The sequence below is a fragment of the Protopterus annectens genome, chromosome 2.part2 (genome assembly GCF_019279795.1).
Source record: "Protopterus annectens isolate FY-2018-M chromosome 2.part2, PAN1.0, whole genome shotgun sequence".
In the NCBI taxonomy this organism is placed as follows: Eukaryota; Metazoa; Chordata; order Ceratodontiformes; family Protopteridae; genus Protopterus; species Protopterus annectens.
Genome location: NC_056730.1, coordinates 36,258,048 through 36,280,975, shown reverse-complemented (window position 1 = coordinate 36,280,975; position 22,928 = coordinate 36,258,048). Strand labels below are relative to the sequence as shown.

At 43.7% G+C, this 22,928-nt stretch overlaps 1 protein-coding gene across 1 annotated transcript in view; it reads right to left on the bottom strand.

Annotated features, from left to right (window-relative positions):
• The window catches only part of SERINC5 (serine incorporator 5), a 1,123,885-nt gene that overhangs the window by 337,898 nt on the left and 763,059 nt on the right, over nt 1-22,928 (bottom strand). The gene's annotated exons all lie outside the window — the stretch shown is intronic.

The following is a 22,928-nucleotide window of genomic DNA, read 5'->3' as shown; positions in this document are numbered from 1 at the left end:
TCAACGCCTATGTCTGATTATAACAGCTATGGCAGCCCCTAGCATTACTGCTCTGAGTTCAGCTTTTTTCAGGTTTCAATTCTGATAGCTTAGTTTCTGGCAGTATCTCTTGTGAGAAACAGCCTGCACTGCTCTTTGTTGTGTTTTAAGTGCTGGGTTGGGCTTCTAGTCTGCCTGTGTAATTGCCTGCTTCTAATTGTTTCCACCAATTAACTTTAGTAGTATCTTCTGGCAGTTTCCCTGTATTTTGGTTGTTTCCTATTTCCTCTCTGTTTCCTGAGGGGGAGCAATGTGCACACCGGCTTAAACACGCTCACAGTAACTTAAATGCATGTACACATCCCTACACGGTGTTACACGCGCGCACACATCCTTACACGGTGTTAGCTAGGCTGATTCATGCTAACACGCGCGCACACCGCCTTACACACGTGCGCACAGCGCAAACCGTTGAAAACAGTTTGCAACACGCTCCCACATGTTGAACCTGCCTTACACGCGCGCATGCACGTATATCAAAAAACTTAGAGTGTAGGGATAGCGTATGCCCTCAATTTCTTGACATTCCTAGTGTTCTGTTGGGACACACCTCCCTCCCTGATGTCTGTCTGTCATCTCTTACCTTACATTGCCCTCCAATCTGGTACATTTCTTTCTATCCTTCCCCCCCATGATGTCACCTACCTCTTACTCTGTTCCTCCCCCTTCTCTAACTCTTACACTACTCAGAAAGTGCTCATTACTTATGTGGCAGTGTGATTCAGTATTGTAACCCTCATTTACATAGGATTGCCTAGTAATGCTTAGTTACATATCTTACACGGAGCTTCCCCTTGACAACCACTAAACGGAGGCCATATTGTTTTGCTCTGCAAGTCCCTCCATTGACATTTCATGTAATATATAAATCCCACAATTGTGGGCTTATAAGCTTCGGTTTTCAGTTTTAGGTAGCGCACCCGTTATGCGGTGTGCGCTTACAGTTAAACACATAAATCCGTGAAAAAAAAGTTATATAACTTTTTGCAACACTTTCATGCCAATGGCCACATATTTGGCCATTGGCATGCTTAATGTAACAAATGCACCCTTTATTTGGAGCTGACATAGCTCCGTTTTTAATTTTGCAGAAATGTACTCAGTTGTCAGCTGAGTACATTTCTGCAGCTAACACGTCCGCTACACGGACTGGTTTGAGCGTGGATCGCTCACATACCTCATTTGCATATCTTGGAGCTGCAAATGAGGTATTGAGCATTTCCACTCCGTGTAAGAGACGTGTTAGCTGTCTCTTACACGGAGATTTGGGCTGTTGCTGAATCAGGAGGCTTACACGGAGGCTTACACTACTCTTAAACTCCGTGTAAGCCTTCCTGAATCTGGCCCTATGTCTTTACAAATAAAGACTAGTGACTGACTGCAGGTTAAAATAAAAGCAAAATACAAAAAAATATCAGTGATCTGCCAATGAAAGTTATGTACTTACCGTAAAGATAAACCTGAATTACATAAAACAAATCACACACCTGGTATTTACATTTACTACACCCAATCCTCGTATGCATTATAAATACAGTGTGGTCATTAGCCAAGGTTGTCTACAAATCAGTTTTATACCATACTCTTGACAGTGTTATGTACAACTGCATACACCGTTTACTCTGCCTGCTTGTTTTAACATCTGTCTACTACTGTCCCTGGGCTGAACCTGAAAATGGTTCATAATGATCAGTGTTTTACCCCGTTACCAGAGGGTTACATAAATTCATTCATTCATTCATACATGTAGTCCATTTTCAGTAACCATCAACACTGCAAACCACAGGGATTAGGACTGCTGCACAATTAACGCTTTCTCACGCTGTTTGGTTCCTTCTCCCAGTCCCATCATAAATCTCTATGCCCTGCTCTCATATTCTTCTGAAAAACTGCAAACAGCAAACATTTGCTTTTGTAAAAGAGAGAGAGAAATCAGCATGAACTAGATAGCAGGTAAGCCCTGCTTGCCCCAGGCTATGAAAAAGAGGATTGCTATTGAAGATGGACCTTACTTTTTACAGATACACCATTAAGGAAAGTATATAACTTAACTCTAGGTACAGTAGTGAAATGAAAAGACAAGTAAATGGGTAATGCTGACCTCTTCTTATGAATCTTAGCTAGCATTAGTGGTCCTTGCGAATGGGGATGCAGAGATATGCCTTTGGTGTCTAGAATTAATATCAAGGCCTGGGGAGCTAGAAAGGGACAATCTCAGCAAGGTCAATATCTTGATTTTTGGAACACAAAAGAAATTTTTTTTTAGACTGACTGGTCTATAATGGGTTTCCACATGCCCTTCTTCCTTGGAATGAGGAACAGTCCTGAAAAGAAACTCCTAGCCCTCTGACCACTAAGGACAGGCTCTATACGCCTTGGGTAAATATTTCCAAGATCAAGAGGTCTACCTGGTCCTTTGTATCAAGAGGTATGTTGTATATTTTTTGTCTGGGGCAGGAACAGTAATCTGGAGTCTTTTAAAATGATCCACAGAACCCTTTTGCCTATTGTGGCCATACAGTTTTGCAGGAAGAGGGCCAGTTGCTCCCTTTTTTCCGGTTTGGAGGGGGCACAAGAGGACAATTACAAGACAAGGTGGGGATTTAGGGAACTATGGAGGGAGAAAAAAATGGTACAGTCACAGGTACTCCCTAAAGGGGTGTTAGGACCTTGGGGGGTCCCAGACCTCCCTTTGTCTTCTCATCACCATAGCTTCTTTTGAGCACCCTTCTTGTCTTTAGGCCGTTTCCATCTATACTGCCTTCAGCTGCAGACTCATTGTATTGTGGGGTAATCTCTGCAGTACTTGAGAAGTGGAGCATGAAATGTGCTTCCCTTACTATATGGTCTTCCCTTTATCCTCCAGTCTAGTGAAGACAGCCAATGATGACAGCATGAAGAGCAGGTCCCTGTTAATGGGACATTCAGGAGATGCATCCTGACAGCCTCTGGAAATGACTGAATGCTAAATCAGGGCGGTCAGGAATGCCTCTTAATGATGGACTCTGTAGTAGATGCAACCACAGCATTATATCAACTCCTCATAGTATGCTTAACTGCATATAAAGCATTCTGGGCCAAGCCTAATATTGTAGCTTTTAGTGTGCGACTCCCCCCACTCTGCTGCCTGAGAATATTAGTCTGAAAACTTCAGAATGTGGGTCTGACAGTTCAGGGCTCTAAAGGCCAAGGTTGTTGCTCTGTAGGCATTCTTCTCAAACTACTCTCCCAGTCATTGGGAAGGGTGCTATGCCCTCAGCCTACCTTAGCTCCAGGGACACTGTATCTGGACCAGCCATTAGGTTCTTATGTAAGAAATGATGAGGATCATGAAACCTTGTAAAAAATGGTCAGGCATCCCTGAAGCAGGGGAGGGGGTGACTTAGGAGTTCATCTCCTATGATACCACATCACAGACAAAGTAGGGCTTCTTGGACTGGAGAGATTGCCAAAAACATAGGAGGCCCTAGCCCTGGCTTGTCCATGTATGTCTTCATGGGATCTGAGGCCTCTATGGACTGTCATTTGAAGAGCTCTCTCATCATATGAAAAACATACCAACATTTGATATCCCCTAAGAGAAACCAAGAAGACATTATGTTCCCATAATGTGCGTTATAAATGCAAGACAGTAAGAGAGCTAGGATCCACACTACAGTTCCTCCTCATCCTCAGAATCAGAGGATGAATTCATCTGTGAAGAAGCTTCTCTTTTCCTTTTAAAGAAAGGGACTCCTGACTCGCAATGTTGGTCATGGCCTGACTGTTGAGTTTTATAGTCATGAGTCAGCTATAATCAAATGTGTGGAAGTTAATCTACGGAACCAGAGAGATGCTCACTGGCTAGCTCCTGGCAAGAAATGGGTCTTTGTAAAGCATGGAGTGGCACCAGTTTAAAAGCCTTTGGAGGGAGATCCATAGGTTTCAGCTTAAGAACACTGGATGTCATGGTGGGAATACCCCCCTTCCCTCTCTATAACAACTAAGTGAGGTGTAAGCTAGGGAGCTGTATCCATTTCAGCAGAAACACTATCTTTGGTCCAGGAGGAAGTGCACTTGGACAAAGGAGTGATGGCATTCAGAGGGTCTACACTAGAGGACAAGGTACTAGCCGGCACCAGAACTAGGAACTGAGAAAGCACAACTGCAGACACAACATCCTCAGTCTACTTGGGAGTAGACCTTCCAGCCTGCTTCTTCTCAAAAATATATTTTTCTTGGATGAAAGAATCATGCTATCTTGAAGATGTCACTTGGCTGACACAGAAAGAAGCTTTCCGAGGGCTACAGTCTCTTTTTATTCAGGTACTGATGGAGGGGGGCCAGTTCGATTCTCTGATCGCTTATATGGCTAAAACTCTGAAACTCAACTAATGAGAATTACAGCTGTCTACTAGCAAATTTCCACGTAATACAGCAAATGTTACATTACAGCAGTATCACTGATGCAAAAATTCTAACAATCTGGGCTTTTGCCACAGAAGGCCTGACATTCAGCCTAACCTCTACACCTTTGCAACCCTACTCCAAGCTGGGTGGATGTCAACAACAGGGTGAAATCTGTTACTATGATCTGTTTGTTTTAGTTTTGTCCCAACCAGGCATCAGAAGGTTACAAAGAAGGTGCCTGCCTTTTGGTCATCGTGGGTAAGGAGGCATGCTGCATGAATAAATGTGGTCATGTATGTCTTCATTTTCATCCCCGTCTAACATCAAAGGGATATTCAGACAGTTGAACAACAACAAAATAGCAAACAGCCAGTGTACCAAAACTTCATTATATTTATTAACATAAACACAAATCAAAAACAATTTCCACCTCTAGCGCCTCGGCTGTTAAGCCTTTACAGAGTACGCCTTTCTCTTACTATACACCTCTTAAATACACAAAACCATAAAACCATTATTCAATTCAACAATTAAAGCTAAAATAAATCAATCATAAAAAACCTTTCCAATTGCATTCCTTGTTGAGTCCCCCAGGGGATAAAGTACTGAATTTCAAAATAATAATAGACTCCTTTCTCTATAATCTTTTTATATCAGTTATATTTACCCTGTCATTTTCTATTTGTTCCAAAACAGTAGCTTGTAAGCCATGCTGGTTACTATTATGAAACTCTAGAAAATACAGAGCTGTTGGGCTTTCCATTCTGCTCCTTTTAATATCTCTGATATGTTCCTCGAGTCTGGTTGTAAAACTCCCTTTACTTTCCCGTATGTAAAATTTATTACATGGACAGCTAAATCCGTACATCACTTCTTCACTTTGACATCCATAAGCCCCTTTTGTTTGAAACTTCCTACCATTAATTTCTTTAAAAGTGTTTATTGTATATTAACAACTCAAGTATTAAGGATGTTGTGGTACACAGGAGGTTTAGTTTACCCGATATGCAAAGAGAGAGAGCCAATGTTGTTGGGTACTTTCCCCTGTGGGAAATGTAAGAGTTGTAAATATATAGTAAACACTTAAAATATTGGTAGGAAGTTTCAAACAAAAGGGGCTTATGAATGTCAAAGTGAAGGAGTGATATACGGACTTAGGTGTACGTGTAATAAATTTTACATAGGGGAAAGTAAAATGAGTTTTACAACCAGACTCAGGGAAAATATCAGGGATATTTAAATGGGGCAGAATGGAAAGCCCACCAGCTCTGCATTTTCTAAAGTTTCATAATAGTAACCCACATGGGTTACAAGCTACTGTTTTGGAACGAACAGAAAATGACAGAGTAAATATAACTGATATAAAAAAGACTATGGAGAATTTTTATTTTGAGATTCAATACTTTATCCCCTGGGGGACTTAACAAGGAATGCAATTGGAAGTGTTTTTTAATGACTAATTTCAATTAGCTTTAATTGTTTAATTAAATAATGGTTTTATGGTTCTGTGTATTTAAGAGGTGTATGGTAAGAGAAAGGCATACTATGTAAAGGCTTAATAGCCAAGGCACTAGAGGTGGAAACTGTTTTTGATTCATGTTTATTTTAATAAATATACTGAAGTTTTGGTATACTGGCCATTTGCTGTTTTATTGTTATTCATCTACTTGGTTGCTACTAGTCATGGTGAAGGATATTCAAGACAGTTTCTGAGTTTTTTTTTTTTTTTTTTTTTTTATTGGGGGAATGAGACAGACAAAATTCACGGAAAGGATTTATGCATCTTTGCAAAACATTTATCTTCTCAGTTTACTGTGAGTTACAATTCCGTCAGCTTTAAACAGACCTTTTTTTCTTCATTGAAAGAAAAAAATTCTTTGCTAATATTAAAATGTTGAAAAAATGCTCTAAAATGTACCTCGGAGCATCTATAACCCCACAGCTTCTTGGTGCCTGGCAGCCACCAGACCCCTGCCTCTTCACTTAATTATTATACAGTTATTACTGTGCAATTTATATTGAAAGGATGCCAGAAAAAATAAACAGGAATTTCTTTCCTTCGCCATATTTTTTTTTTTTAATTAGGTTATCACTGGATAAAAAGGTTGTTTAAAAAAGGGGGGGAGTCTAAGTGCATTTCAAAGCATCTGGAAAAACATGGCTTCTGGAAAAAGCTGAAATGTAAGGCAAAATGTGAGGAAAAGGAAGAAAAAAGTAAATCTGTATGGTATGGGGAAAAGCCAGGTGGGGATGAAGGGTGGGCAGAGGGGAGCATTGGGAGATATGGGGGCAGTAAGCAATGGGATTGCCATGGAACACGGTCTAGGACATTATTTCAGGCTGTCCTGCACACAGGGTTGTTGTAATAGAACATCACTGTATCTAAATGCCTGTCACTGTGAATGTCCCTCTGTGGGATGGGCTGACTTCGTGTGGTACAAATATTATGAATACAGTTCAATCTGTGCATACTGCTCCAAAAGCTTTCCAGCTTAAGCTAGAAAACGGCTTAGAAGGGGTGGTAGCAATAGGGTGATAATTACTTAACACTCTAGGGGCTTCCAAAATGCTAACTCTCACCCTGTTGTCTTGATATCAGTTTTATTATGCCTAGCTGTAGAAGCACCTACAAAACTGGAAAAAAAAAAAAACAGGTGCAGCCAGTCTCTTGGCATGGAGTGGGGATGTCCGACATCTTTGGTCACTTTAGGAAGTGAAGTTTATATCCCTTGGCGATTACCTGAAATACCTACTTGTCGTCAAGATTTCTCACCAAATGAATTAGTCGTCCTGTCTTGGAGATAGGTCGGTGATGGATTAGACAGGGCTGAGTTGGTGGGGGGGGGGGGATGGGGGTGTTAGAGAAAGAGTGAAGAGAAACTCTCAACAATCACAGTTGCTCTCTCCAGGATATGTGACCCTGAGGGCCCCCAGGCTTTGCCCTCAGGTATTCCTGCCACTTCATTTTGTATTGGCCTTTTTTTCCTTTTCATCTAGTTATATTTAACTTGTTAGCAACATCACAGTATAGACTGAGGGAAAGTTTATCCTATTTTTGCATAAGGGAGAAAAAATAGGGTCTCACAGACTGTACAACTTCTCCCTTTCCTTCATCCTTTTGAAAACTTCAAATGGTGGGTCCCAAAGAGCAGAACTTTATCAAGTGTAGCACTAAAGAGATGCATCAACATCCTCTGGCAGGGGAACGCACCCTCTCTTAGGCAGGTCTCCTAATCACAGACTATCTGCTGTCCTACATATTTTCTCCAAAACATAAAAGTCACACTTTACAGTCATCTAACCAATGGCATGGGCAAAGGCATAACTATGGTGAGGTGAAAGGGCCATCCACCTATGTTGGGAAGCATAACAGGCAGTTGCAGACTGGATGCAAGTGTAATGCCAGCATTCACTTAATATCACAGTGTCTTAAATGCACGTCTATAATGCATTTGGGCTTGCATTTAGTAGCTCAGCATGTTGTCAACTTAATTGTCCAATGACCTTGTTACAGTTACAGTTTAGAATTTCTCTTTAACTTCAGAAAGATCTTTATCTATTTTGGTCCTTAACTTAGGGTTAAAAGGAACACCAATCTGGGGAAATACTCAGTGCTTTAGCTAGGTCATCTGGAACCCTAGTTAAGTGTAAATTTATTTTATTTTATTTATTTTACATTTGTTGACTGGGCTAGTCCAACTGGATATATATCCGTTTACAGTAGAGGCCCGGGGAGAAAAGCTCCAGTACAGGCAAAACAAACAATGATATATCACAAAAAAAATTATCTTGAAAAAATATAAAAGGTAAAAAAAAGAGAATTGCAAAATAAAATCTAAAATACTTATAAGATAAGTTCAACAAATTAAAAATAGGCATACTTTTAAGAAGTCCAGGAGAGTTGTCTTTGGGTCCTCAAACAAGTTTGTTATTTTCTCCTTCACCTGGTTAAGGAGTGCAATCTGAAACTTAGTCACATGTCTGACAATTAATGCCGCTTAAGGCCAGAGTGGCAGCTGTATACACATTCTTCCCAAATGAGTTAAGCACTTTGCCTTCTGTCATTAAGAGCTTTGCAAACAGGAATCAATTTAGACCCCTTTGCTGGATCCAGAAACACTGCTGAGCAGTTACAGAACTTTTACACAGAAGTTAGTGTAGATTCTGGATCTCTAGGACCTATCTAGCTTCCCCAGGGTACATAGCTAGGTGCTGGGTTCCTTGAGGCAGCCATGAAGACATCCTCGACAGCCTACAGGACTAGATGAATTGATGCTGGCTTATCAGCATCCAGACCCAGAAAATCAAAGTAATATTTTTAGAAAACAGACACTACTTTGCCTTCCTAATTACAGAAGCTCTTCCTTCTGCAAAGACCTCCAAATAAGACTTATTCTTTCAGAGAAAAAAAAACATGTTGTCATCATTGCCTGTGTCATATCTTAAGGAGGAATGCATCAGAGAGGTATAAAGCCAGTTCTTCATCCCACCATCAATATATGAACAGTTAGAATCCTTCTCTGCAGAGGGGTCCCTCTTTCTCTTAGCACTGGGGAGTCCAGACAGACAGTTAATCAGAGGCTGACTGCAAGTTCTGCAGAATGTGAAAGAATCCTTGACCCAAAGAGATCCATTCCTGGGGGAGAGGCTGGCTGAGATACAAATGAGGGCCTGCCAGATACCTGAAGCCAACACAAATGCGGGGGAGCTCAGCTAGGTAGATATCCTGTGTCTGAGTTCTGAGCCCTTTAACAAGGGCAGCTACATGTGGAGGGGGTCAGTCTGGGCCTGCAGATGGAAGTCAAACTCTACCTTCCCACTAGGGAATTTCTCCTTAACAAAAATTGGTAAAAGAGGTAAATGTCCTCCTCTTCTGAATTGGCAAATTTGGCATCAGAATTGAGAATTGGACACCACAGAGTGGTGTCCAATCCAACTTCCATGTGAAGGTCTTCAACTTGGTGGGACACTCTTTGGTCCATAGGTATGGTAGTCTCCAAAGAAGCTTTACCAAAAAGCATGGGTATCTTGCGATACATTGTGTCCACATTTCTGAAACTTTTTTGCTCTCCTTGTCCTTGTCTATGGAACACTAAGGAGTTAGTAGACCTAAGCAAATTTTTTAAGTTAACACAAGCGCCAACAGGACCTAGGTGCTAAAGCCTAGCGAAGGCCATAAAGCTATTCAAACTTTCTATTTAGTCTTGTTAAATGTTTAAAGGAGCTAAACAATTAGAATGCTTTAAGCAATCTAAAAATCAGCGGACATACAAAAAGTTTAGAAAATTTAAGGGAATACATGAGGAGGTGCCCTTAGCTTTATGCAGAGTAACAATCCATGTCTGTTGCCAATGGCAGCAAAAAGAAATATGTGATGATCTTGCACACTAGCGTGTTAGGGGAAAGAATTTTTCAAGGTGCTTCAGGCTGGAGCACTAGTTTTGCATAGTCAGATCCAACAAGCAGCTCAAAGATCCGTAAGTCGGATCAGATGGACTGAATGAAAAGGATGCCTGATACAGAGGGAGTGCTTTCTGTACCTTTAAACCAAGTTGCACAATAATGGTCTAAATGCAGGAGGGCCTTATGGTAACGCGATTTGTTATTTAGATTCCTACAGCTAAGCAGAAAAAAGAAGTTATGTCTTACCATAACGTTCCATCTGTATTGTTGATCCTTGTTCAGTCATTATGCATGGGTATAAGTTCCGACCTTGGAACCGAGCCAGCCATTTTCCAAGCTCGCGTCAGCTTCAAACTCTCAAGCTAAACTCTTACCCACAATCCCCCTCTCCCTGTTAACTCAGATTGAGTTTGCAAGTCAAAGAAGGTAGAGGCTACCTTTGGTCAAATAACCTAAGAGAACCGGATGGTGAGATCCGCTAGAAACCACAGGAGGGGAAAGGAGGGAGGGTCGTAATGACTGAACAAGGATCAACAATACAGATGGAACGTTATGGTAAGACATAACTTCTTTATCTGGTATTGTTAATCCTCGTTCATTCCTTACACATGGGACAGAGTCCCCAGCTACCTCTATTCCTGGGAGGCTCTCATGGAAGGACATTCCTGAGCACCACAGAACCGAAAGAAGCTCTTCTCCTAGAGGCCAAATCTAATTTGTAATGATTGATGAAGGTATGAGGCGTAGCCCAAGTTGCAGCTGCACAGATGTTATGTAAAGAAGCTCTGGCATGGAAGGCAGCAGAAGTTGCCACCGACCTTGTTGAATGAGCTTTCATGGTAGTAGGCAACAAGTTATTACGTTGTGTATAAATGAAGGTCACACGGTCCTTCAACCATCTAGCTAACTTGACCTTAGCAACAGCAGATCCTAATCTAGGTCCATAAAAGGCCAAAATAACTGGTCAGATTTATGAAAGGACCTAGTCCTGTTTAAGTAAAATTTGCCTGTGGATATCTAGGGTATGTAGGCAATACTCTCCTCTGTTTGAATGATTGGGAAAGAAAACTGGCAAGTCAATGGTTTGATTAATGGATTTTTCAGAGACCACTTTTGGCAGAAATGATGGATTAGTTCTCTTAGACACTATCTCTATGAAAAATCAAGTATGGACTCTTGATACATAAAGCCTGAAGCTCACAAATACGTCTGGCAGAAGTAATGGCGACCAAAAACAAGGTTTTCCATGACAAATGCTTGAGGTCGCAAGAAGAGGCTGGTTCGAAAGGTGGCATTGTCAGAGCTTGCAGAACTAATGATAAATCCTATGGTTGAATAGGTTCTCTAAAAGGTGGCTTCAGATGATTCACACCTTTTATGAAGGTCTTGCACAATTTGTGGGACATAAGAGAAGAATCTTGGACACCCTCATGAAAATTAAAAATTGCAGCCAAATGAACTCTAATGGTAGAGGCCGATAGACCCGATTGGAAAAGTTTGGCCAGATAGTCTAGAATTATCGACACTGGAGCCGAGAAGGGATTTACTTGTTTATCTTTCAGCCAACAGGTAAATCTTTTCCACTTGCTCAGATAAGTAATTCTAGTGGAAGACTTAAGAGATGCAATGAGAATGTCACGTACTGGTAAAGAAAGATCATTCTGCCTGGCAATCAAGGGAATTGGAGTAGCTAAGCCGTGAGCTTCAGGCTGTTCAAATTGGGATGAATCAGGTTCTGTGAATGTGAGATCAACTCCGGTGTTGGATGGAGAATCCATGGTCGACATAGTAGGTGAGGCCAAAGAAAGGGGAATCAAATCTGTCGAGGCCAATATGGTGGTATGAGGATCACCTTGCTCTTCAACCGACGGGCTTTCTTCAGAAACTGGGTAATGAGGGGAAAGGGTGGGAATGCGTAAAGAAGACCAGAGTGCCAATCGTGGACTAGAGCATCACTGGGTGACTGTCCCGGAGGGGGAATCAGGGCAAAGTAATTGCTGCATTTGTAGTTAGTCGGGGATGCAAAGAGGTCACAGCAAGGACTGCCCCAGCCGTGGAGGATCTCCGCCACTATCAACGGATTCAGGGACCACTCGCGAGGTTGAAGAGTGCACCTGCTGAGTCTGTCTGCTATCATGTTAGAACGCCCAGGAATGTGCGCTGCTAGAAGAAAACGGTTAGTAGCCATCACCCACTGCCATGGCCTCTCGACAAAGGGGGTAACATTTGGTTCCACCTAGCTTGTTGATGCCATGTTGTCTGATTGAATTGCAATTGTCCCAGACAACAGCAGGGGATGGAATGCTTGCAATGCCAGAAGCACCGCCCTCAGCTCTAGAACATTTACATGCAGATGGGCCTCCAGTTCGGACCAAGTGCCTTGGGCTGTCTGTTCAGGACATAGCCCCCCCACCCCATCAGGGAGGAGTCCGTGGTCACTGTGGCCTTGGGTTGCTGGGGGGAGAAGGGGCGAGACCATTGTGACTGTGTGTCATCCATCAATTTAAATCCTGTTTGCACCTGTGGGTTACTCGAATCATGGCTGAAAGAGGATGCTGAAAGGGATACCATTGGGTGAGCAGTAGCCATTGTAGAAGCCTCAAGTGAAACCTGGCCAGGGGGACAATGGTGATGGAGGCTGCCATGGAACCAGACAGCTGTAGAACTGAGTGAGCTGTGGATTTCTCCCTTGAAAGGATTGGAATCAGTTGTTGCTTTATCCTTAAAATTCTGTGCTCTGGAATAGCAGCTCTGCAGTTCTTTGTGTCCAAGATAACCCCTATGAATTCTGTCGACTGAGATGGGGCAAGATTGGATTTTTGCCTGTTTATGGTTATGCCCATCCTTGTGTAGCGAGGATGGAGTATGTCAGGGCTTCTTCCAGTAGATGTCTGGTGGGGGCGGAAATGAGCCAGTCATCTAGGTATGGAAACACTTGGAATCCTTGAAGTCGCAAGTGAGCTGTGACAACTGCCATGCAGTTTGTTAACACACTGGGGGCTGTAGAGAGTCCAAAGGGCAGTACTCTGAACTCGTAGTGACTGGCTCATGCACGGAAGTGCAGAAATCTTCTTGAGGGCCTGTCCAAGATGCGTGCTACCGCATAAAAGTGAAGATCTATCAAGTACATCCAATCATCTTTTTCCATAAGCGGGAGGATAGACTGTATTGTGACCATCTGGAATTTTTGTACTCTCACAAACTTGTTCAATACACTGAGATCCAAACTTGGTCTCCAGTCGCCAGTTTTCTTTGGCACCAAAAATAGTCTTGAGTAGAATCCGGATCCTATCTGGTCTGGAGGGACTATTTGGATGACTCTCTTTCTTAGCAGCTTTTCTATCTCTAGTGCTGCTTCTTCCCTTTGACTGGGTGGAATGTCAGGAAGGTTTTTTGAAGGGACAGGACAAAGATCAAAGGGGATATGATAACCTCTGGTTATAATCCTTTGTACCAAAGAATCGGCGGTGATGGTTAGCCAGGCAGAAAGGTACAAGGAGAAACGTCCCCCAACCACCTTCAGAGGAAAGGAGTTGGGCCGCTCTTCAGGAGCGCTGATAGGATTGGCCAGGGAAAGAATCCCTGGAACTCTGGTTACGCAGACCCCCTCTGCCCAAAAGGAGAATCTTCCCTTTGAGTTTCCCCCTCTGCCTCTAGGGGAGAACTCGGCCTGTCCGGAAAGGACCCTGAGATTTCTTAAACCAGATCTTCCCACTCTTTTGGTTTCGGGAGAAAGCACATTGAGGGGAAGAATAACGGACACCTACGACAGAAAGGGTCTGACCATCCTGTTCACATCTGGCCAGCGTGCTTTTAACTTTGGGTACAAACAACAAGGAGGCCTCAATGGGAGCATTAAGAAAGGAAGCCTTAAAGGGTTCTGCGAAATTGCACAAGCGCATCCAGGCGTGTCGTCTCAAGACCGCAGCTGAACCCGCTGCTCTAGCTGCTCCTTCTGATGCGTGAGATATCAGTCGCATAGAGGAGTTAGATATGGACTCAATGGTGGCCAGCTGAGAGGCCACTTTGTCACGGACCTCATCAGACACGGCACCAGCCAAGGTTTCAGAAAGCTCAGAAATCAGATCCCTTTGAAGCCTGGTAAAGTGTGCCATATAATTCAGGGACCTGATAGTAAAGGTCGCTGATGCAAAGGTGCGCTTCCCTATCCTGTCCAGGGCCCGGGACTCTCTGTTAGGCGGATGGACAGTCTGGCTTTCTTCTTCTGCCAGATCCTTTTTTGTTGCGGCCGCCATCACCAAAGCATCCACAGGAAGACCTTTTGACCAATGGGGATCCATAGCAGGAGGGGACAAAATCTTATCTGGCCTCCAGGGAACAGCTAAAACTGTGTCAGGAGCCTTCCAAGCACGCTGCACAATAAGCCGGACAAGTTCATCAGCAGGTGGAGTAACCCAGGAGGTAGGGGGCCGGGTGCGAAAGGCCTGCAGGAACACAGATTCCTCAGAGGTCGGATTAGAGGACTGACAGTCACCTCTTTGTTTCAGGATTTCGAGGATATCACCAAAGGATACCTCAGAGGGTGACCGAGGGGATCCTTCCCCCTCATCAAAATCTGTCTCTTCAGTGAGGGACTCCTCTGTGGAGTCCATGTGCTTCCTCTTACACAAACTTTTCCGGTGGACTTCCTCAGTGGGAGAAGCCAGCGGAAAAGGGGTTTCCTGTGGGAATATGTCCTGAGGCCCTTGCACCCGGTGTCCACTCGGTGTGACTTGTGAAACCAGTGTACCACAGGAGGGTGGAGGGATAGCCAGTCCAGTATCGCCAGCAGCAGCGAAAGCCTTCTCCAACAGTTGGAAGGCTGGTCCACCTGAAGAGGAGTGAATGTCTAGGACAGGGGTCACCTCTCCCCTAAGTGGCTCAGCCTGCCGACCCGGAGTCCCTGGATGGCTGTGGAGCAGCAAACTATGCGTGTCACAACTGACATCCTGGGTCATAGAAAAACTTTCCTGCCACGAAGGCAACTGCAGTTCCTTAGTGAGATCCATAAAGGGAACCGCAGAAGGGGAAGACTGTGCTATATCCAGGGACTTCAAAGGCAATGATGGAGGAGAATAAGAAGGGGTCTTTGGAGATGGGTGATCACCTCCCAAGGAAGGATAGTTCCTGGTGGGTGGGATACCTCTGGTCAGGAGCACCTGATCCACAAGACGCAACACATCGTGTTCAGAAAGACTTCTAGTGGACCTCACGGAGACTGAGGGAGAAACAGGCCTGTCAACAGAAGAGGCAAGCTCGTTGCCCATCTCACCAGTCCGCACCGAGAACAACAGTGCCGAGAGAGACTGGACTACGGGTGTCTGCACCGAAGAAGTCATCGGTGCCGAGGTCATGGTCTGCACCGACACAGGGGTCGGTGCCGACTAAGCCGGAACCGACAAAACTGGAGTCAACAATAAAGGCGTCAGTCCTGACTAAGATGTCGGAGCAGACGTGGTCAAGGTCTGCGCCAACTGAACGGTCGGTGCCGATACAGTGGAAATAGTCTGAACTGAGGAGCCCCTCGGTGCCGATATAGTGAAGGCTGCAGGAGAGGACGGAGCCGAGATCACTAATGAAGACAAAGGCCTCGGTGCCAAAGGCCTAGGCACCGAAAGCACTAGGGCTGACTGAGTGAGCTCCGGAGCTGAAACTTTAACTCTTTTAGGTGTTGGTTGGCGGGAGTCTCCAGACGGGAATGAAGGCAAAGATTTAGCCTTGGTAGGAACATCCAAGATTTTCCTATGGGCTCTAGGAGGGGTTGAGACCTCTGACCCAGAAACAGCCTCTGAAAAGGGAGATTTAAGAAGTCCCCTCAGTAACAGCTTGTTTTTCCTTTCCAACAAAGTTTTACTAGAAAAGTTTTCACAAATAGTACAGGGCGGGTCAACAGATAAGTGGGACACCCCAAACAATAAACTCACAAAGAATGTGCATCAGAAGTAGGTAGTTTGTGTCCACAATCAGAACACAGTTTAAACCCCGGACTACCTTTCTTATCTGCTATGATAGCTAAATTAGAAAGCAGAAAAGGGTACCAGCAATGGTACAAAAGAATACGTGAAGGTATGAAAAAAAGGGAAGGATTACCAATGATGGTAAAGGGAGAATAACCGGTAAAAAGGTAGGAAAAAAAGAGAAGAAAAACCTGAAGAAAATATGGTCGCTAGATGCAATATGGTAAGAGACAACGAAATAGAAACTTTTCTGACAGAAATGTAATATAAATGTTTTTTAAACCACAAATAACTGTACTTAGCTCAAGAGAAGCAGCTTGACACGACCGAATGACAATGCGGCATACAAAATCTGGGGTGACAGGGAGAGGGGGATTGTGGGTAAGAGTTTAGCTCGAGAGTTTGAAGCTCACGCGAGCGTGGAAAATGTCCGGCTCGGTTCCGAGGTCGGAACCGATACCCATACGTAAGGAATGAATGAGGATTAACAATATCAGACGTACAGTTGTCTACATAAAACTTAGCATAACAGTACATGCTCAAATGATCACTACTGCAGTAGCCATAGCTATATGGCTATAACAGCTGGCAAGCTTCTAATGCTTCAGGGCATCTTCCACGCGCCCAAACTGTCAGGCAGCTCAAACTGAGCCAACTAAGACAAGTTTGGGTGCAAAGCTGTTCAGAGCTTTCATGCCAGCACAGAGAGGGGGCTGAGCCCTGAAAGGACAATGTTAGGAAAAACAAAAAATGCCCACATCCTGGAATAAAAAAAAACACACCACAAAAAAGTGGGATGGAGAGAGGGAGGGAGGGAGGAAGTGGTTACTGCAGCAGTGAACATTTGAATACCTACTGTTACAGTACGTTTTATTTACAAAACTGACTTATGTTCATCATACTGATCACTGTTGCAGTAGTCTTAACTATGTGTAGACTACCCTAGCTAACTACATTTAGGAGCTAGAAGGAGAAGAGTCCAGGAGTCCCTGAAGAATGGTCCTTGCAAAGCTTGAACTAGACAGAGATGGAATCAAGTTTATAGTGCTTTGTAAAATTATGTACATTAGACCAAGCAGCAGCTTCTATGATACTTCTAGAATCCAACCCTTTCCAAAAAAACATACAAGAAGCTAAGGACCTGGTAGTGTGCGCCTTGACCCTGCCTGGAATACGTTTGTTATGGTGAACATAAGATAACAGCCTTAGATAGCCATTTGGAAATGGTCTGCTTTGACACAGATTATCCCTTCTCACAGTCACAATAACAAGAAACAAATTAATCCAAAGACCTGAATGACTTAATTGTGTCAAGATAGTACCAGAGTTGTCTGCAGACATTCAAAGTATGAGAGCATCCTTTCTCCCACATTTTTAGATTCAGGAAAGAAAACGGACAGATGGATAGTCTGGCTTAAGACAAATTCTGACACCACTTTAGGCATGAAGAAGGATCAGTTCTCAAAGAAAACCTGTCCCTATACAAACTGAAATAGGGCTGACTCACCACAACAGCTTGCAACTTAGGATACCCTTCTTGCGGAGGTCAAAATCAGTGAAACTGTCTTCCATGATAAGAATCTCAAGACAGTCAGATTAGCGGTTTCAAACTGAGCAGGTGTTGTTTCCCTAACACAAAATTAAAATACCAAGGAAGTTTCTCATGTAAAACCACTTTCAAGAACATTTTGACATGAGACTGCACTGAAAGAGGAGGATCCATGGGCAGATATGAGCAGATAAATGAACCTTGATAGAGGAATAAGAAAGGCCATAGGATAGTGATTCACAAATACTGTAGAACCCAGAGAACAACTTGCCCTGAGTGGATACTGGTTATGTTGTTGGCACCAACTAAAAAAACTTTTTCAGTTGCTAATATAGGATTTTCTAGTAGCAGGCTATTTTGCCCTCATCAGTAACTGCTGCACATCCTCAATAAACAGGTGCCTAAAATGAATTAAGACCATATCATTTAGGCAGTCAAGTGAAGTTGATTGATGTTAGGGTGCATCAAACACTGCTGTTCTTATGAGAGTAAATCCAGTCTGTGAGGAAGCTTGTGGTAATTGCCTCTGGCCATTTCCAAAAGGAGAGAGAACTATAGTTGCCTGGACCACAAAGAGTCACCATATTGAACTTCGGGGATTCCTTCTGAATCTTCAGAAGTACCCTAGATATTGGTGGGAAGGGTGGAAAAGCATATAGGAAAATTCTTGTCCAAGGAAAAGAAAAGAAAAGCTATCTGTCTTCCCAACCTTCTTGCATGGAATTCTTCAACAGAATCATGCCAGTTGAAGGTTTGGAGAGGAGGCAAATAGGTCTAGTTGAACTCGCCACAGATGGATCAAATCCTGGAAGATGCCTGATCTAGTTTCCAATTGTGAGCATCTGCCCTGGTCCTGCACAGCTTGTCTGCCACACAATTTTGCTCTGATAGAATGCAGCATGCCTGTAAAGTGAAATGTGAAGATACATCTCAGACTAACTGCAAAGGGTGGAAAACCTAGCTCGCCCTTGCTTGTTGATGTACCACACCACTGCGGTATTGTCTGTAGCCACTTGAAGTAGTCCAGGGAAACCAAAGATGGTTCAGGGAGTTGCATGCAGTCTCCTTGATATTAATGTGCTTGATCTGTCCTTGGTGTCCCCACAAACCCTGCGCTTTTATCCCTCCTGAAACTGCTCCCCAAGCAAAAACTGCTTTGGAGCAGGGAGGGAGAATGTGAGACCTGATTTTAGGATATTTGTCATCTCCAACAAACGAGATCTCTTCTGAGAAACCCTAGCACTGGGATTTGAAAAGTTAAAGGGTACTGATGCTGAGTCCAAAGAGATTTCAGATATTACTGTATCTTTTTCACAATAGTCTCGTCAGGGGCATCATGAAAATCATAGATGACATGAGACCCAAAATCCTGAAGTATTCCCTCGCAGTGACCAACGTCTGAGTAGAAAACCTCTAGGTGAAGATCTATTTTCTCCTGTGGAAGAAAAACTCTTTGAACTGAGCTGTCTAGTTGACACCCCATGAGCACAATTCTCTGTAGAAGAGTCGAGAAAGAATTTTGAATGATCTCTTGGAATCACACTTAAAGGATCTCTCACCCAAGAGAGAGATTCCTGACATTCTGAAAAGACTGCTCAAAGATAAGCAGTTGTTTAAATATGGAAAAATATAGATACCCTGTAGCCTGCTATGAGCTATAACTGGAGCTAGACACTTTGGACTATCCACTACTCCAAGAGTGTTCACAATTGGTAAGGCAGAGAAACCTTAAGAAACATCTGAAGTCTGGATGAATAGGGATGTGTATACTATTGCCAGGAAACTTGAAAGAGTAAGAACTAACTGGTTGTGAAGTGACAATTTTTAATGTGGGCACGATCACAAATAGATTTAGGAAAGAAAGATCCAAAATTGGTCTCCAAGAATTTTCTTTCTTTGGCACTAGAACTTTCTTGAATAACCCTTCCCCCACCTGGGAAGAAGGAACTCCCTTGGACAGCATAGAAGAACCAGTGGAAACAAAACAGTCTGATATGCAGGATAAGGAATAACCCCCTAGAGAACAGGAAACATATTCCTACTGTCATCTGTAACACTGATGAATGATTTTCAGAATCCCTTTGTCTGAAACTATGTGCTGCCAAAAAGAAAAATTGATTGAAGTTCTGGAAGAAAAAGGGGTTCACAATGTCTCACAAAGTCTTTTGAACTGTCATTCAGACTTGTTGGACTGCCTTTGGTTTTGGGAGGTTTCAGACTTCTTTTCGGAATCCCCTAGCCATTTCTTTTTAAACGGCTTGTTTACTTGTACTTTGCTAAGACTGTTTACTCTTTTTTTTTTTTGCCAAAACTGGATGAAGAGATAAAAAATCTCTTGGAAAATTTGGAAAAGGAGGGCTGAAAAATCTTGAGATTACCTGGATCAGCTGGCCCCTTTCACACTTTTTGATCATCTCTGTAGCAAAAGGGCCAATCGCTGTATTTCTAGACAAATGAAAATTTAAAATCTCATTTTTAACATCATTTGGCAGGTTCTTAGAATGCAGCCATTGAATCCTCCTCAAAACACTACCAGTGGCCATAACTGTGGAAGAAGTCTCAGTCACACAAACAGTGTAAAGAATGGAACAGTTACTTGTGCAAAAGAAGAAAGTTATTTACAGCAGATTTTCCCTCACAAGAAGAAACTACAGATAAAAAACGTTCCTTATACTTTCACAATTTGTCAGAACAAACCTTAACAGAGGCGCCTGATGATTCAAAATTCTGAAAATCAAGCTGCATAAGTATATGCCTTTTCTCCCATATCTGTCAATAATTTTCCAATCCTTATCAGAAAGAATAGAATTGGAATTAAAGTGCTTAGCAGCAGTGAGATCAGATAAAACTACAGCTGTTGGGTCAGGTTTCAGAAAAGTGTATAAAAATGCAAAAGACTGAGGAACTTTAAACACCCTATCCTCCTTTTTAGGGTCAGCTGGCCAACTATCAGAAATGTTGCAGGCAGTAAAACACATCCTCAAAAGCCTATAGAATAAGACGTTATGTACTCACCATAACGTTCCATCTGAGTAGGTAAACTTCATTTGTCAGCAATCTATGGGTTATCGGATCCGAGCAGGCAGTTTCCAACAACTAAGATCTGATCTCCAAGCTCCTCCCCTACCCATAATCCCCTGCCATCCCTTCCTGACCTCAGATAGAGTTTGCCTAAGAGCAATACCTGCAATATCAGAGAAGAGGATCACCTCTATAGACTAACCTGGATACAATCTGTCATGAAACAGGAATACCATGAACATCCAAGTAGGTCAGGGGGACGGCAGGAGGGACAGTTGCTGACAAATGAAGTTTACCCACTCAGATGGAACGTTATGGTGAGTACATAACTTCTTAATCTGAAGTAGTTAACTTCATTTGTGCATCAACCTATGGGACAGAGTCCCCAGCTACCTGAATCTTGGAAGGTCCTCATGGAAGGATGTTCCGGAGCACTGTGGAGCCAAAGGATGCTCTCCCTCTGGAGATAAAATCCAACTTATAGTGGTTTATGAAGGTATGAGATGAAGCCCACGTGGCTGCTGAGCAAATGTCATCCAAAGATACTCTAGAACGAAAAGCAGCAGAGGTAGAAATAAACAGAGTAGAATGGGCATGGACTCCATGGGGTGCAGGCCGGCCAGAACTCTCATAAGCCAGAAGAATACACTGGGAAATCCACCTGGACAATGTGACTTTCAAAACAGGTTTTCCCAAACTAGGTTTAGCAAAGGATACAAACAGCTGGTCTGATTCCCTATGACCAGCTGTCCTGTGTAAATAGAATCGTAGTTGTCTGTGTACATCTAAGGAATGCAATTTGTACTCACCTTTATTCTGGTAATTGGGAAAGAAGACTGGTAAATTAATAGACTGGTTGATGTTAGACTCGGAAGCAATTTTGGGCAGAAAAGAGGGATTGGTCCTGAGGGATACTCTATCTTTGTGGAAAATCAAGTACGGTGGCTTGGCGCAAAGGGCTTGAAGTTCCGAAACCTTTCTTGCCGAAGTAATAGCAACAAGAAAAGCTTTTTTCCAGGATAAGAATTTGAGATCCACCGAAGCTGCAGGCTCAAAGGGGGAAGCTGTTAAAGCCTGGAGCACCAGTGCTAAATCCCAAGGAGGGACTACATCCTTCACCGGGGCTCTTAGTAAGAAGGTGCCTTTTAAGAAAGCCTTACACAATCTGGATGAGGTCAAAGGGCCCAGATCACATCCAACATGGCAATGAGAGATAGCTTCCAATTGTACTTTGACCGTGGAGGACCTAGCACCTTGGTTAAATAATCCTGACAAAGTCTAATACTGCTGGCAACGGAGCTGTAAAGGGGTCTAAGCTTTGATGCTCCACCCAAATAGAAAAACATTTCCATTTGCTATTATAAATCCTTCTAGTAGACGGCTTGTGAACAGCTACTAGGATGGCTTTGACCGGGGAAGAGATACCGGGAGTCCTAGCTAACAGTGGAACTGGATCAACCAAGCCGTGAGCTTGAGGCTGTTCAGGTTCGGGGCCATTAGATCTGGAATGGGATCTAGAATCCAGGGAGGATTCACCAGATGAGACCATAGATATGGGAACCAAGCCTGACGAGGCCAGAATGGGGCAATGAGGATTACTCTGCTCCCCAACAGTCTGGCTTTCTGCAGAAACTTTAGCATCAGGGGAAGAAGAGGGTAAGCATGAAGTAGACCGGGTGGCCAAACATGCACCAGAGCGTCTCTTGGAGATTATCCGGGTGGGGGAATTAGAGCGAAGTAGTCGTTGCACTTTGTGTTTGAGGGACAGGCGAAAAGATTGCAACAAGGTTGACCCCATTTGGAGAAGATCTGCTTCGCTACTTTGAGATTCAGAGACCACTCCTACGGCGAGAAGATGGTGCGACAGAATCCGTCCTCTAGGATGTTGGACCGTCCCGGAATGTGCGTCGCTATGAGAAAACGGTTGGTGGAAAGCGCCCATTCCCACACTCTCATGGCCTCTCGACAAAGTGGATAGGACCTGGTTCCCCCTTGTTTGTTGATATACCAGACGACCAACATGTTGTCCGTCTGGATCGCAATTGTCCCGACGGGAAGAAGGCTCTGAAGTGCTTGGAACACTAACAGCACCGCCCTCATCTCTAGGACATTGATATGCAGTGAGGTCTCCACATGGTTCCACGTGCCTTGGACGGTTCTGCCCAGACAATGCCCCCCCCCAACCCGAGGCGAGAGGCGTCTGTGGACACCATGGCTAAGGGAGGGGATATAGAAAAGGGGCGCCCTTTCTGGAGGTCCAGAGACTGGAGCTACCACAAGGGGGCTCTCCTGCAAACCCTGCTGAGAGGGACGGGGTGGCTCGGGGGATAATGCAGGAAGGACCATTGGACTTGGAGGGTCCATTGCAGGATTCTCATATTTAGGCACGCCATGGGTAAGAGGTTGATGGTTGCCACCATCGAGCCTAGGGTCCTCAGAACCAATTCCGCCGGAGGGGCTGGGCAATGAAGAACGGCTTGCACATGGAGTTTTAGAGATTGCAACCGGTCCGGAGTCAAGAAGGCTATAAGCTGGTTTGTGTTCAACCTGGCACCGATGAAATCTATGAC